Source organism: Rhinatrema bivittatum, chromosome 2 (genome assembly GCF_901001135.1).
Source record: "Rhinatrema bivittatum chromosome 2, aRhiBiv1.1, whole genome shotgun sequence".
Taxonomy (NCBI): domain Eukaryota; kingdom Metazoa; phylum Chordata; class Amphibia; order Gymnophiona; family Rhinatrematidae; genus Rhinatrema; species Rhinatrema bivittatum.
In genome coordinates, this window is record NC_042616.1 from 320,067,011 (window position 1) to 320,079,530 (window position 12,520).

The following is a 12,520-nucleotide window of genomic DNA, read 5'->3' on the forward strand; positions in this document are numbered from 1 at the left end:
CATTAATTTGATTGCATCATATACAAAACAAAATAACAGACAGATTACCCTGTTTCTAAGAAATTTATATCCCTAATATCTATTTTATAATGAAATATGAAATCCAATCATGCCTTTGCTGACTGGAAATGGACAAATATGATATTCAGTCAAAAACAAAGGATTACGTTGACTTGGCTCAATGTAATATTTTGAGAGAGAGAAAACAATAGCTGCAACAGAATAGGTGCAATGGAGTTTCTGTGGCTTCTGTAAGGGATAACCTGGAGGTAGGGTAATAAGAAAGACCAAATGTTGTCACGCGTAGTAGAGAATCTGTATCAGGGGGATCAGAGAGGTATGGGAAGAAGTGACTGAAAGTACTTTCCCATTCCATTCCATTGATTTCTTATAGCCTACATATAGCAAGACCAAGGACCTGCCCAATTTGGTGTACATTATTAAAAACAAAAACACGTAGCTGTTTATCCTCTGATGGATCAGAGGGTAAAAAGTTATTTCAAAATAGTTCTGAGTAGCATGATACGTTTTACAGGGGGAATAGAATGGAAGCAGCTGTTCAAGGGTTAAAAAAAACAAAACTTGATTTTATTCAAGCCATAGTAGCCAGATACAGGAAAAACTGTACACTTCCCCCATTACCTTTTCATACAGTTTTCTCAAGGGAGACTTCTGCTATGAGAGTACAAATGTCAGGTTATCTTATCTCTGACAACTGTTTTCTATTTTGTTTACACTCAGACCATTGCATTTCTAATCTCCCTCCTGCTGTGAATCTTGTGTTTGTTGTTTTTGTTCATAACATTTTCCCAGACAGAGAAAAATGTCACTGATCAGCACTACTGAAGCAGTAAGAAAAAGGACTTATGACTGTGTTCACTGCCCCCCTAGCCAAGATCCTGGGATTCTTTTCGTAGTACTGGACAAAGTTTTTGAAATTATGTGGCACCCTTGTATACAATTATAGGCAGTTTTCAAATATGCAAAAATACAGGTCGATTTTAAAAGCATTGCTCACACAAAAATGGCTACATATGAGCATATGTGGGTTGTGCACGAGGAATGGGGATTTTAAAATGCCATGAAGCACGCCCATATTTACAGGTGTGTGCGCAACAATAAGTGGCACAGGAAGAACATGGGCATTCTGTGGCAGGGCCAACAGTTATGTGCCTAACTCTGTATTTTAAAACTGGAGACCGCAATGTGCATTGGCTTGTTATTCATGTACATTCACTGCTGCTCCAGATGAGGAGCAAATCTGTACATCTGGTGATTTAGGGCTTACAGGACAGGGTGAGAGGTCCGGGTCAACTAGGGTGCCTGCAGGATGAAGAACTAGAGGGGTCTGGAAGACCTTGATATTAACTTGGTAAATTAGTGGTCTAAATGGAAAAACTGAGTTGTCCCTTGTGTGAGCATGTTTTAAAATTCACCTACAGACACACGTAAAAGCCGACAAAGTCCTATGGGAGTCATGTGGATTAGCTATGCTCGAGTAACCTATTAAAGTTAGGAGCATGCTTATGTGAAATTGGTATATTTTAAAACATATGCACGCAACTATGCACACGATTTAAAATCCCAATGTAATTTTGCTCGCGCAGCAATACGCGCATTTATGGGTGCATGCACATTTGTTTAAAATTAGCCCGATAGTTTTCTTTAAAAATTAAAACAAAATTCCTTTCTGTATGTCTGAATGATTGCTTTCCATTCTCCATTTCAGGTTTTCCCTCTTTCTAGTTTTCATTCTTTTGTATGCCATTTCCTTTCTTCTGTTTTCTTTTATTATTCCTGCCATAACCCACTATCTCACTCACTGCAGTAGTTTTTTCTCTTTTTCTGCTCCCTAACAGTCCTGAAACTCTCCTCTATTTGATCCCTTCTGTAGTCTTTATTTAGCCTCTTATCACTTCTTCCTTTCCCTTTCAGCCTCACCTTTTCAATCTCTCATTTCTCCTTTGGCACAACTCCAACCCTAGCATACCATTACACCCAGCCTGCCATCCATCCACTCAGGCTCAACCCTCTAATCATTTTACCCTTGAAGATCACCTCAAAACACTCATTCCTAACTGCTGTTGCTCTGGAACATACCTACTGGCACCACCCAAGTTTGCTAAGAACCAGGTGGGGGAGAGGCAGATCTAGGGTTAGAGAAGGAATATAGAGGATTCTTAGCAGCTGAAAAAGTAAGTGAACAACAGTTTGTTGTCCTTCTTGAATAGCAAGAAGAAGAGAACAGTTTCTTATCACCTAGTTTATACTTGTCTTCGTGAACAGTAGTTTCTTGACCAGCTTGATTAACAAGAAGAGAACAGTTTCTCATTAACTAGTTTATACTTTTCTGCTTAATTGGCCTGAACAACAATAGTGGGAAGAGAAAGGAGCAGCTCATCCTGATCTACTCTGAGCAGGTTGAGGCAAGAATAAATGCAGGATTGGCCAGACCAGTCAAGACAGCAGTGATGGATGAAAGAAGATGCTCTAATTTCCTTGTGACAGGTTCACTAGAATATTGGTGTCTAGTACATTTGTTTGAAAGGAATGAGCAAACATAACAAATATTTTTGTATTTGTGCCCTCCCTGAAACAAATTATGAGGTTCCACAAATGAAATGAATTTACTTCATTCCATTTGTTTATTTTTCTCATTCAATTATATGGCCCATTTAAGTCTATGCCTGAGAACAGCTGAGAAATAAAATAACTGGTAACTATAGCAACCAGTTCTCGCCTTTGTGACCTCACCAGCATGAAAGAACCAAAGCAGGACAATTTGTCAAAGAGATTAGCAAGAGGACAAATCACAGTGCAGCATCTTTTTAACTAGCCTATAGCTGCTTTCTGGATCAAGGAATACCCACTGTAAAGTCTGAGCATATCCAGAAAGTTATGGATTTCCTCTCTAGCTCTTCACAAAGAAGGATATGCTACTATAAGCTCTCATAGAGTTTTAAAAACTTACAGACTTTGGATTGGCACTGGGAAAGGGCTGATTCTGTTTTTATCTGTACTGCAGTGATCTCACACATTCGATGTGCCAGAAAGAGAAGCAGTACATTGCTGATGATTTTGATTTTTCTCTTCACTGTGGGAGGGTGATGGTGTGAGACAGTGTGGAGAATGCTGTTGTGGTAGTGCTAGTGATTGTTTTGTTTCTGTCTGTCTGGACAGCAGTGAGGTAAGCAGTCTATGCTTAGGGAGTGAAGAGAAGAGTTTTACCAGGCTGCTAGTTATTTTTATTTGTTACTGTTTAACAGGTTTTATTTGTGTGGAGTCAGTCATCATTAATGCACAAAGCAAAGCACACATACACAGTATATATATCTGTCTGTGCATGTGTGTGACACAGTCCTCCATTCAGTTAGGGGTACTGTGAGTGGGGGGCAACTGACTTACAGTATCAATAAATTAATTTGTAATATCCAAACCCCAATAAGAGAGTACATTTCAACTAATTCTATTATATCAGGAAAAGAGAGAATAGGTAATGTTGGTAGGGCTGTTAGGACTGAAGCTTTTGCAGAGGTAGCAATAAAAAAGTTAGTCCTGCAATTACATTGAAGAGGGACATGTTAGGTCCAGAATGGAAACAGAGGAAGATAGTTCAATGCAGAGGAATTTGAAATTTAGAAAACATGTGCCACCACCACCTGTTCCTCTATTTCTTGTTTTGGAGCAGAGGCATAAGGTGTGAGAGTCATCCAAGACTGGCATTAGCAGGGTTGGCATAGCAGAAATTCAATACCCAAAAGCAGCAACATGCTCCTCTTTGGTTCTTACTTCTGAGGTAGTATTTGCATCAACTGATTCTGAGGAAGAATATTGTCTTAGAATCTCTAAATCAGAAAATATTGAAGAACTAGCAGCCAAAGAGAATTTGGGAAGTTTAGTCAGTATCATCTTAGCCTCCAGCAAGATAATGAGGTGGGGGGAGAGATGAAAGTGACAATATTCAGATCAACCTCCAGGAACAACAGGCAGCACAGGTAGAGAGCATGGGTGATACCCATGGCATTTTTCTCAGGGTCCACCCTCTACCTCAACTCCAGGGCCAGCATCAGCATCCAAAGATGTAGAGAAGGTATCAAGAAAGAAATCCCTGATTTGGGTGCACTTTAAAGTGTTGGAAGACTAGTGATTTGATCAGTGTATTCACTGCAGGAAATATATCAGTCAAGGGAAGAAACTGGGTCATCTCACAAATGCTCATATGCAGCATCGAGTTATCACTTGCATCAGGGGAGGGTGGCAATAGTAGCCTGGGGACTCCTTCTGCAACTCCAAGTAAATGCGAGAAGAAAGAACTGAAAAAGGGAAAAACCTTTCTACATCATGATCCCAAAGTCCCTTCCAGCAGTCATGTGGCAGGGTAGCAACCTTCAGCCTTAAGTCCAAAACAGCAACCAATCATAGGGAAAATGGGATGCTGCTCCATAGTAGAGATGTGCATTCAAGAGAAATAAAATAGGAAATGACAATAAAGTTTCCTATTTTGTTTCAGGTCATTTTCAAATTGAAATAATTTAAATTCTTATAAAATTGCATTGAAATCTCATTTCATTTTGAAAATAAATAAAAAAAAGTCAAGGCCCAAGGACAGGACCTTGCTTAGGGAATATACTGAGATCTAAAGCAGGGGCTGCAGACTACTCTGGAGTACATGGCTGGCTCATCAGTCTAGGCCCATAGACAAGGCCTTGCCTAGGCATAGGCCAGTTTCTTGAACTGCCGTACATCAAAATGGTGCCCTTCACTGGGGGGAATTTGCCAGAGTTAATTGACTCCAGTGCATCCCAAGTGAATGCCATCCTTTGCAGAATAAAGAAAGAATAACAAAGATATCAAAAGAGAATCTCTGAGGCTTGGGCTCTGGGACAAGGCTTGACCATGGACTAAGGCTCTAGCATTAGAACCCGATATCCAAGCAGGGCTTCGGTGTTAGGCCTGGATCTGGGCCTGGGCTGAAGCCAGGCATCAGGACTAGGCCTTCAGGCTGTACCCCAGCATCTGACCTGGGCTTGGACTGAAGCTCAGGAGTAAGGACCGGGCCTGAAATCTGGGCCCTGGCCTAGGCAAAGGCCCAGGCATCAGTACCAAGCCTCTAAGCCCCAGCTTTGCAAAGGGCCTAGGCCAAGGTCGTGGCAGCCTAACATGGCCTAGGCCTATGCAAAGCTGAGGCTTTGGCCTGGGCCTAGGCCTCATCTGCATATTCCCCCAGGTCCGGGTAAGTGGTGGCTGGGAAGGAAACTGGTCCTGGCATTTTTCTGGGTGGAAAAGATGGGTTCTAAACAAGGGAGGCCTCTGAAAACCCCATTTCTTTTTCTTCTATTTCTTTTAATGTTTATTTTATTTTTAAGTTAAAGAAACAAAAATAAACCTGAAATGAAATAAAATTCATTGGAAATCCTCCCCCCCAAAAAAAAAAAAAAATGAAAATGAAACAAAATGTTTACCCTGAATACTCCTATTCAATAGCACTATTCTGGGATAAGAGGCAGGCAACATTTAAAATAGTAAAAAAGAGCATGGGTGAAATGATTGCCCTAGATTACAAGCCTCTGCAGGTAGTGGAGTACATGTGCTTTAAGCATCTGCTGCATGAGTTAGCCCCCAATTTCAAATTGCCCTCCAAGACTATATTTAGTAGATCGGTAATTCCCACCCTGTTGAACCAGTGCCATAGTCACATGCAGGTGCAGCAGGCTAAGGCAGAGAGGAAGAGTGTGAATTTCACCAGTGATAATCTGGAACAACATTGATGCTATGCACTTTTACCTTTCGCTGATGGTACGCTGAGGTGGGAGCAGGTAGTAGCTCTAATAGGGATGGAGCTTGTGGGCTTTGCTGCACAGCCAGTTGATGTAAACCCCCATACCATGCTCAATATTCTATCAGTCATAAGAAAATTGCTGGAGGGTTGGCAAGCAGACTGGAAAGCAGGAGTTTTCAGGCAGGTTTCTTTGTGAGAGGCTGTGATACAAATATGGTAAAGCCAATAGAAGATGGGGGCTTTCAGGGTATCCTCCAGCAATTTCCTTCTGACTGATAGAATATTGAGCATGGTATGGGGGTTTACATCAACTGGCATTGCAGCAAAGCCCACAAGCTCCATCCCTATTAGAGCTACTACCTGCTCCCACCTCAGCGTACCATCACATTTGCTGCACTTGACAGCAATAGATACCCTGGGGCTATAGCCAAATGGCAACGGGAATCCATTCCTGAAGAATCCGTTAGAGAGATGCAAGTAAATGCAGATCATTTCCATAAAAGCATGAAGGCAAGGCACTTTCTCTGTGAGACGCGGGAAGAATTTCTGATGACTTGTGTTGGCACTCACTGGAATTCCACCTATATGATACTACAGAGAGTAGTGGAACAGCAGAACCCTTTCATGATCTTTCTTTGGAAACAGTTAGTTTCACAGCGTGTAAGTCCTTGGACTGTGGTGAGTTTGGTACTACCCAGCACATGGAAACAGGCTGAGCCCTCACTGATAACATGCTGACACACTACTAGCTGGGACTGAGAATTCTTCATCTGTATGAGCCCCTTTCCCAACCGATTGAGCTTTTGGATTATTGGAGCTGGCAGGACTTTGACAAGTGTCCACAGCAGGATGAGTGGTCCTGGGATAGGGCAGGCAGTGGTCAGATGGAGTTGATACTCAGGCCATAGGTTGTGGCAGGAAGAAAGCAAGCAGCATCAGTATCCAGGCCAAGGATTGAGATAGGTGGAGAGTAAGCAGCATTAGTATCAAGGCCAAGGGTAAAGACAGGTAGCGAGCAAGCAGAGACAGTATCTAGGCAATGGGTCAGGCAACAAGAGGTCAGTCAGAAGAGAATCGAGGAGAACAGTGGCAATGACATGACAGGACTGAAGCAAGCAGGTACTGGAAGGAGCAAGTAACAACAACACCAGCAGAAGCATGAGGATCTATTGCTGAGGCATCCACTTACTGTTGGAGCGAAGTTTAAATATTTATTTATTTTATTTATTTATTTATTTAAATTCTTTTAATATACCGATGCTCAAGACCAGGTCTTATCGTACCGGTTTACAATAAACTAGGAGGTAAACCATTTAAACCAGTAAAAAAAACATTGAGAGCGAAAGTTACATTACAACAGGGAAAGTACAACAAGGCTTTTGAAGAGAAGTAAAAAGGAAAGATTAACAATTTCTAATTGGAGAGCAGCGCATGTAAGCAGAAGCAGTTGCGAACATGGTAAAAATATATACAATGAATACTATATTTGCAGTGAAGTCAATAGGGTGAGTTACTGTTTAAATAAGTTGTCAAGGCAAGTTATAAGAGTGCGTAAATTAACCGGAAAACAGTTTTTCCGAGAGGCGAAAAAACAGACACTACTGATGGGTGTTGGACCGTGTGGGTTACAAGATAGGTTTCTTCAAGGAAATGCTTGGGCAAATAGCCAGGTTTTTAATTTTTTTCTAAATGTGAAATGACAGCTTTCCTGGCGGAGGTCTGGCGGGAGATTGTTCCAGTGATGTGGGCCAGCAGTTGATAGCGCTCGTTTTTCAATTGTGTTGTGTATAACTGATTTGTTAGGAGGAGTCTGTAGCGAGGCTCTGTATGCTGATCTGGTTGGTCTTGCTGAGGAGTGAAGTTTGAGGGGTATGCTGAGTTGGAGAGATGATTGCTGAAATATCATTTTGTGTATGATGGTCAGTGTCTTGAAGAGAATTCTGTAGTGGATGGGTAGCCAGTGAATTATTTTGAGAATTGGTGTGATGTGGTCCATACGGCGAGTGTTTGTGAGGATCCTGGCTGCAGAGTTCTGCAGCATCTGAAGAGGTTTGGTAGATGAGGCTGGAAGAACAAGCAGAGGCTAAATACCCAGACTGGATGATGTCATCAGCTGGTATCACCGAGATGTTTCCTTTTGCGGGGTCTTTACATTCTGGAGGAATGTGTCCACGCACGCTTAGAGAGAGAGAGAGAAACAGCTTCAAGGTCAGCATCGAAATCCAGGACAGTATGGTGGTGAACCTGTGGTGATTGAGGGCTGACCACAGCTTAGCTGCCTCAGTCAGTCAAATTTTACAGGTAGGCATGCATTGTCCCCTGAGGCATCATGATTGAGTAGTGATAAGCCAGGTGATAAGGCAGGTGGTACAAACCCTGAAGCCCTTTAAGGATGTCACGGAAGATATGAGTTCCATAAATATTCTGGTGGAAAACGTAAAGATCTTCCGTGAGCAAGAGGGAATGGAAAACGAGGTGTTGCAGTTTGTGGGCTGTAACACCTCTTTTAGTGGACTGAAAGATAGACTGAAACCTCTCATTGAAAATAATAAATACATGTTTGCTTCATGTTGTGATCCACGGGTGAAAGAGCACCTTGCCCTCTAGTCCCAGTGTCTCACATTCATGAAGGAGATGTTAGTAGCTAAGTTGTCTGAACAGGAGTGCCAGAGGCAGAAGTACAGTGGGGATGTATCACAGGAAAGAGTGGTCACCTCAGACAGTGGTGCAAGCAGAAGCAGCACCCTGTCAGCCATCACTTCCTCCTCTATCACCTCAGTGTGCTAAAACCATATTTCCCACAAAAAAAAGATCCCTCCTAGCACAAGCCATAGCTAAAGCATCTGGCAAGAGAAACCCTCATCTCACCCCAGCAAAGAAGATCCCATCACAAATTTCTGTGACACGATATCTCACAGAATCCATAGAGGACATGGACACAAATGCACTGGCATATTGGATACAAAAGTGGGTAATCTGGTTCAGCTTATCAAAGGTGGCTTAGCACTATCTTTCCTACCCACCATCCAGTATACCCAATTAACATGTATTCTCAATGACAGATTACATCATGATAGCTTATTGATCAAGGCTGGTGCCAGATTTGATGGAAATCCTGGCCTTTTCGAAAATCAATCTGCCTTTTCTTGAGACTGCAGAATTTCCATGTGAGTGGCAAGGGGATTGAAAATTGAAGGCCTTACTTTTACTCTGCCTACCTGACATGCCCCTTATGTATCACCTTATGGATCTTAATACAACTCTGCCTACCTTCCTTGCCCTGACATATCACCTCCGTGCTCTTGCTACTACCTCTTTGTTTATCTGATTGCCCCTTATATGCCAACTTAGGGGACTTGATCTTACTGCTCTGCCTTCCTGCCATGCCCTGATATATCACTTTAGGGATCTTGCTGCTTGCAATCTGCCTACTTGCCATTTCCCTTATATGCAACCTTAGGGGTCTTGCTGCTACTGTTCTGTCTCCAGCAATAACCCTTATATACAATTTTTGGGGCATACAACTAATCTACCTAATTGTCATACCTCTTTAATATGACCTTAGAGGTCTTTATGCTACTGTACTCCCTATCTCCTTTGTCTCTGATATATCTCTTTAGTGGTCATGCTGTTACTATGCATACCTGCCATGCCTATTATTTACCAGCCTGAGAGGTTTGGTGCTTCCATGTTATTTGCTGTTTGGATTTATTCATAGCTTTCCTGACCTATTTTCTTGTTTCTAGGATATACTGTTTTTTCCCTATTAAAAAATGTGAAAAAAAATGCATGCTTCTTTTCCTACCCCTTCTCTTTTCTGGTTTTCTATCTTACTGTTTTCTTGTACATCTCTAGGATCCCAGCCTAGTTCTCTCAACCAACTTCTTTCTTGGCAATATTGAAATGTGTTCTCCCCAGAAAGCTTCAGTCATAAGGAAGAAATACAGGCACAACAGAAAACATGCAGAGGAGAGAACTAATGCAATAGTCAGTCAGTAATGCAGCAAATAAGCAGTAGTTAGTGTCTTTATTTTTTATACTCTGTAAGGCAGCCAATAAGCAGAAGTTAGAGTGTTTGTATATTAAAAAAAAAAAAAAAGGTAGCCAGAAGGTAGAAATAAGCTAGGAGCAGTGTATACCTAATTAAAAAGGTCGAAAAGTTCAGTTCCTCACCTTGGAAAGGTGTTAAGGTAGTGTGATTTGGTTAGATTAGGTACCAAACATTGATTAATCAAGAGAGTTGTGAGTCACTCTGGCTGACTAACTGAAGTGTTAAGGTTGTGTGATTGATTTGATTGGGTACCATCATTTGTTAATCAGATCAGCAGTGAGTCACTCAGGACAACTAACTGTAGTGTAAATCTCCAAAGGGATTGTTTTGTACTAATTTACCTTAGAAGCACAATATATATTGCAAGGAAAGAGCTCAGTAACACACAAACCAGTGGGAGCACTGAGAGGAGAGAATCACCTTGCTGGTGGCTGAAAGGAATCTAAGTTTTTTGCTTGGGAAATTTTCTTTTTTAAAAGTATTGGGGCGAAGTTAACTATTGGGGAATATTATTTAGTGTGTTTGTATATTTGTGCTTTTAATAGTCTGTAAGGCAACGAATAATCAGAAGTTAGACTGTTTTTCACTGCTACCTTTTCTGTATCGTTCCCCATTCATAGTGCCTTAGGATGTTGATGGCACTCTTGGTACCACTTTGCCTCTCATGCTGCCATTGAGGGTTCATGCCACTGTTGTTGGTGCCCTCTTTAGAAGAACTGGGGTGTTCAACCCATTCTTGCTGGGGTAGATTTTTAAAAACAGCGCAATTGCGTACTTTTGTTTGCGCAGCAGGTGCAAACAAAAGTACGCTGGATTTTATAAGATACGCGCATAACCGCGCGTATCCTCTAAAATCCTGGATCGGCGCGTGCAAGGCTGCCGATTTTGGGCAGCCTGCGCGTGCCAAGCCACGCAGCCTGCCTCCATTCCCTCCGAGGCCGCTCCGATTTCGGAGCGGCCTCGGAGGGAACTTCCTTTCGCCCTCCCCTCACCTTCCCCTCCCTTCCCTTCCCCTACCTAACCCAACCCCTCGGCCCTATCTAAACCCCCCCCTTACCTTTGTTCCTAGATTTACGCCTGCGAGAAGCAGATGTAAATCTATGCGCGCCAGCGGACTGCTGGTGCGCCGTCCTCTGACCTGGGGCCTGGTCCGGAGGCCTGGACCACGCCCCGGGCCGGCGCCATGCCCCCGGTCCCGCCCCCAAAACACCACGTCCTGCCCCCAAAATGCAGTGTCATCGTGTCCCGCCCCCGACACGCCCCCGACACGCCCCCTTCGACAAACCCCAGGACCTACATGCGTCCCGGGGCTCTGCGTGCGCTGGCGGCCTATGGAAAATAGGCGCGCCGGCGCGCAAGGCCCTGCTCACGTAAATCCGGGTGGATTTACGCGAGCAGGGCTTTTAAAATCCGCCCGGCTATTTCTTAGCTCTTCTAACAATACCTTGGAGAACTCCTGCCACTGCTGGTACACCTTTGCCTCATTACAGTGCCTTAGGATAATCATGTCATTTTTGGCACCATGTTGAAATAGTTTTGATGATATGGCATACCTTCACAGTTCTGATGATGTTTACTCATCAGTTTTATTAGAATTAATGAGAAGACCTCAATTCTGTAGCCCAAAATAGGTTCCAGTTCTTCTGCCATATACTTTAATGGTAAAGGAATAAACAAATAAACCAATTTGTTTTCATTTAAAACTAATGAATCAAATTGATGCGCCATGTTAAATGAAAGAATGAATCAAAATAAAAGTATTTCCTATTCATATTTCTAATGTCTAGAAAGATAGAGCCTTGTGCATAGGTTTGCTGAAATAATATGACAGGGATTTATTTGTTAAAAAAAAAACCTATCATGACATTCCAAGAGCTGGAGCTGTAATCAAAATGTCCCAGTTCCCCGTAGCTGTGAGAATTTCAAAGTTCTGTCGCTGTTCATAAAGAGATTTATCTATATATTTAGAAAGATAGAGATATCTATCAATTCAGATATAGCTGTATAAATATTGCTATAAATAAAGATGTATAGCTAGAATAATATAGATTCAATAAATAAGATTAATTTAAGTTTAGCATTAAAATAGCTTTCATTCAATGTATTTATTTGGCTCTGCCTTGTGAAAATAGATAGGCAGATATTTATATATATAAATTCATATAAATATATACATACAAATAAAAAATCCAATTTCCCTAATAACAGGGTTACAATATTAACAGTTTGAATATGTAGAGCATTCAAAAATTGCATATATTCCAGGGAAACAGCTCCCTGCTTGCTGTTTTTTTTTTTTTTTTTACCATTTCTCCCTCAGCTCTCACAAAACTGAAATTGAATAATTGAATGTCTTTAAAATAGGTTGAGCCTTAATTTGAATTAGTCAACATTTCCATTAAGGTATGTTTCCTAATTGATTTCAGGTGGTTCCCCCTACAACTGCTTGTCCATTCTATGATTTGATAGGTACCTTTGTTTTCAGGTTTTATTTTATTTTTTCCTGTGAATTTCAAAGTTATAACATAAATAAATCAGTGAAAAAAGTAGACATGATTTTTCCACTGATTTTTCTCCTGGTTATTATAACAAGTAACTTTTTCATTCATTTTTTTCTTTCTGATAACATTGAGATTTCCAAGAAAATTAAAATAAAAACTGAAAATAAACATCCCTATTTATAGCACCAA